The sequence below is a fragment of the Bombus pyrosoma genome, linkage group LG5 (genome assembly GCF_014825855.1).
Source record: "Bombus pyrosoma isolate SC7728 linkage group LG5, ASM1482585v1, whole genome shotgun sequence".
NCBI classification, from domain to species: Eukaryota; Metazoa; Arthropoda; class Insecta; order Hymenoptera; family Apidae; genus Bombus; species Bombus pyrosoma.
The window spans coordinates 9,140,306-9,145,213 of NC_057774.1; the positions used below are offsets into that span (position 1 = coordinate 9,140,306).

At 37.9% G+C, this 4,908-nt stretch overlaps 1 long non-coding RNA gene across 3 annotated transcripts; it reads right to left on the bottom strand.

Moving 5' to 3' along the window:
- Positions 1–262: 262 nt before the first annotated feature.
- On the bottom strand, positions 263–4,908 carry LOC122567426. Of its 3 annotated transcripts, XR_006316769.1 has the most exons (5): positions 4,865–4,908; positions 3,575–3,641; positions 3,418–3,508; positions 3,035–3,338; positions 263–2,934 (listed from the first exon to the last, which is right to left on the bottom strand). It is a non-coding gene; the product is annotated as an uncharacterized LOC122567426 (long non-coding RNA). The 3 variants fall into 3 exon arrangements; XR_006316767.1 differs by lacking the exon at positions 4,865–4,908 and having other exon boundaries at positions 3,575–4,613; XR_006316768.1 differs by lacking the exon at positions 4,865–4,908 and having other exon boundaries at positions 3,418–4,613.

Consider the following 4,908-nt stretch of genomic DNA (forward strand, 5'->3'; position numbering starts at 1 on the left):
AAAAAAATCTTCAAGATCATCGTGAAAAAGCGGTTGAAAGATTCAGGATAAGACCTAGAGGAACTTTTGCTTTGGCGAAGCACAGCGAGAGCAGCCAATTCAAGTTTTTACAGGCGGTAGATGTGTGTACGAATCTCAAAGAAACTAGAACTCTTGCCTGCTTGGAACGCGGATTAGTGTTTACACGGACACGGGCCTCCGTCTTTTCAATTTTAGAATTTCACCCTGTTTAAAAATGTTTCTTATTAACTCTAAACTTTGCCAAGATTTTCTCCCGGATCTTAATTTTCTACTTCACTCTTTAAAATTCAGAAACTTGCCGATTTAAAGGATCAAAGGAAAATTACTACTTGGAATTAAAAATTTAGAAGCTTCGCTATTTGTCAGGTCGAAAGAAAATTATCTGGATGGGTTCGATTTAGCATTTTCTTATTTAGCATTTTATTCGATTTGCCACTATTGTTATTTAGTTAAGGTTACAAATTTCGAAATCCGACAGTTTAGTAGACGAAGGCAAAACTACTTCCAAGTATTCGAATTTTGCAGCTTCTATTACCTTCAACTGTCTGTATCGTAGAAGAAAAGAGATAATATAATAAACGTCGTTCGATCGCATAAATGTTTGCAAATGAAGCTTGATAATTGCATGATCATCGACTGAGTAGCTAGCAGTTAATAGTTTTCACGCTTAATTTTCCAATCGATTCACTCGATTTTAATCAAAGTAAAATGTTGCGCGCGATGCCATCGGTCAGGAGCGATCACGTTAACAGTAAGAGCCATGGAACAATATTATTTTGCCCGAGCGGAAAGGAAGCTTTCTCCGCTTTTATCGTTGTTTCAAGACACTCGAGGGCCGGCGTGTACAGCTACCACCCCTATTGAGCGTAATGTGTTACGTCGATTGGTGACTCGGTGTAATCGAAAAACTTCCCGTGGAATTAAACGTACTAGTTTGAGGATCGACTCTGGGAAGCGCGGGGGAGAAAGGCCGTTTGAAACTTAAATAACAGCATCGACAACTTTAGAACTACCCTAACGTAGTACATAGAAAAACTTCTCGACTGAAACGGTCGAACCACCGTTAATCTTTGCTCCTAAGAAATTACCAACAGCCTCGTAAAACGTTCGATAGCGTCGCTTATAAATTGTAATTTGGACGATACAGGTGTTAAGTCTTGGATGTTAACAGACGTAGATAAAATAACTGATCTCTTGTACAATATATAACGTGTAGAATATAACGTTCCGTATTTATGCACGAATCAGTTACTGTGTGCGAATACGAACGACGTAGATGCGAGGTAAATCAAGGTGTATCCATGCAGGGAATTCAAATTTCTATAGCCAAGAAGAATCTCAGCTTCTCTAAACGAGACAGGTTACCTTGTAACGGCCAGATTTCGAGATCAACGGTGATTAAGAGCGACGAGAGGAACCGCGTAACCAAAAAATCGGGCAAACGCAAATCAAGATACAATTCCATAAAGAATTTTTAGTGCCATCGCAGAATTCCTATGATTGAACAGTATTTCCTTAAATACAGTTGCAGATACAGTTGCAACTAGATTTCAAGATCGATCATAATTAAAAACAATGAGAGAAATCCAGTTGTAAGAAACTTTGCCACGAGGGGACGATTACGCGAATTAAGCAACGTTCGAACGGGTGCATCGAGGGCAAAAATGAAGAGAAAAAGAAAAATGAAACAGGGGCAGACGGGGCTATTCAATCTTGCCAGAGAGTTCGTCAAAGCCGAGTCCCGTTCACCAGCGACGTAAAAGTGTAATTACTTCCACAAAACGGGACAAACTTTTCCCAGCGTTCTAACCGACCATAATTATTTTCGTCTGTGTCATACGCGCGTTCCTTTCCGCCCCATTTTCTTGTCCCACGACACGACGAAGACGACGACGACGACGACGACGACGCGGAGCCGGCGAATCCTATTCGTTGTCCTCGACCGAAGAAGAAACGACACACGAACTACGATAATTGCCGTGGGGAGAAAAACAATCCGTGCTAATTATCGCGACGTCGAGCGCGACATCTAATTACCGGGGTGTCCACCCCTGTCCAACACGGTGCCTCCGCGTTACTTATCGTCTAGACTTTTTCCCATCGAGATTGCTTATTGAAGTCAACCTCCTGCTCGAGGAAATTGCGTGAACTCTTTCTTCTACGGCGAGTCGTTTGGAAATGTCCCGAGCATACTACAGAAGAAAAACAAGGTGAAACGAGTAGCAGAGGAGATAGGAATGAGCTGTGTTACTTTCTTATCGTTTTAACTTAAAAAAAAACATGGTTCTTCGATTCTTGCTCCAGATCATTGGTCTTCGAAGCACTTTGCATTCGTTGCATATAAATTACACGCGATATGTTTGTAATCGAATTTATTGCGCAGCGTTGGTACTGTATATCTATATACATGGAAAGATTTAGGCACGAATAAATTTTGGTAGCAATATTACGTTGTGATTAGGCAGCTGCTATCAAAAATCCTATCACACTTGATATATTTGTATGGAGGGATTTATATGATTTATGTGACACATTTTTTTTACGATGACATCACGTTATGCGATCTCTTGCGCAATAATTTATCAGTTAATAACGTTAGGCAATCGATAGTTAGAAGTTACACGTTATAGATTGCAATTTCATAGTTTCATGTGGAATAGTCGAATAACTTGTCATCTCTCTACTTGTAAAATTTCATTTCTTCCACGATTAAGATTATTGCTGTCATTTAAAGATACCGATATTTAAGTATTTATCGATACTAGTGACTTGTAAAGCTTCGCTAATTTATTTTTAATTCTATTGGATTCAACGATACAGCTAGAAATTCGCATTCCAACAGTACGTACGTATCTACGATTAGATTCATATATGCAGAAACTTTCGATGGCGACGACGTTATGTGATTCGTTTCTGGAAATGAACATAGTATTTTCAAAAGCTTGGATGACGAGCATCACGTATGACAGAAGATATAATAAAAATAAAGAAATACAGAAAATTCATTATTCACCGTGGCTGAGTACATCGCTCGGTTGTTGACATGAAAGCTAATGGAATTTTCAAGTCTATGAATAAGAGTGGAGAACGCTTAGAGTGGAGTAACAGAAAGCTTGGCGGCAAGTCCGATGATCGAAAAGGCTCGAAGGTGCAGAAGTCGAATACCGGTGGTCTGTAGTCAGTGTCGGATGTCAAAGGATTAAATTAAAAGTCGTGATTCGAGGCTTGAGAAGTTCGCAAAGTTTAAGCTGGTGTAATTGAAGGGACGAGAGTTCAAAAATTTCAGAAGTGGCTTAAAGGGTGGATCGATATTCGACCTAGAGAGATATGTGCTCCGTAAGCATTTAAAAGTTGGATACTGTGAAAGGTTAAAGCTCAAGGGCGCTTAAAACTTACCTCCTTAACGATTAAAAGCAAAGATGATTTGAAAGTCAAAGTCCTTTTCTTCGAAGCTCGCAAAGAAGAAATCGATGAAATAAAATATTTCCTAAAAATCAGAGCATTATACAGTCTCCCGATTCGTTACGTTTTGCACTAAGTTTTGAAGTTCTACCATTTTTATTTCACAATCGAACAGCACGCAGCCTTGTTGATTTTCCAACTTTTGTGTCGTACGATGTCTAAAAAGAACTATTCCAACGTAAAATAAAAGGGATAAAACATAATGGATTTGAAGATGCTTTCGAAGCAAGTGATAAATCCACCATGTTTAGTAATTAATATTAGTTTACATATACATGTTCGTAATGTTATTAATATTCGTTGAATGTTCAAGAAGATAACATCGCAATTCACAGGTTTAATCCAGAGAGATAAATAACTTTGATATGTAATAGGTTGACGATGTACCGAATTTTAAAATTGCTTTGCTACAAAAAACGAGAAATAATATTTTCCACCTATCTTCAACTATATTTCATTACCGCAAAGGCTGTACCATTGTGAAGTTGCAACAAGGCGTTTAAAAAATATCTAATATACACTTCGTGGTACAGCAACAACGTACGTACATATGTAAAAATACCGAAACAAACGAATAAATCAGACAGCGGATGTGCAGAGAATAAGGCCAACAATGTACACTTCATAAAGAAACCTCGTAGCTCCTGGGAATTTCGGAAAACTGCATAAATTCCGTAGAATTAATCCCAGAGCCAGAAACGTACCATACCCGCTGGCATAAATACGAACGACTCGCTTTATTCGGAAAATTGCTATGCAAACGCGGAACGATCGTTCAGATTTAATAACAACGATACGGAAATCGAGGAAACGAGAGCGAGAACAAGAGGACAAACATGAATCGAACGAATGTAACAAAGCGAAAGGAAGTCGAACGCGCAAACGGGTGGAGTCCAGGAAGGAGAAAAAGAGGAGGTTTGAGGTGGGGAAAGGAGTAAATGACCAACGGAAAAACGGGCAAAAAACACGGCCGTGTAAGAATGCAATAACGCGCGGCAGAAAAACGATGACAACGTGATATAATATAACTTAATACAACGAACCGTAACATGATATAACGTGTTACGATATAATATAACGTAATATAACATAACGTGTTATGATATAACCTGTGATATAACCTTGTTATCTTATAATATAACGTAATATAATATCACGTGATATAATATAACGAGATACAACATAACGTAATATAATATAACGTAATACATTATAATGATATACTGTATAACGTAATACTATACAATGTAATACATTATAACGTAGTGTAATATAATATTATATAATATAACGTAATATTATACAGCGTAATATGATATGACGTAAGAGGATATACTGTAATATGATATAACGTAATAAAATATGACGTGATATATTATACCGTAATACAATATAACTGAGGTGTAGAACGTGAAATGTCCCACA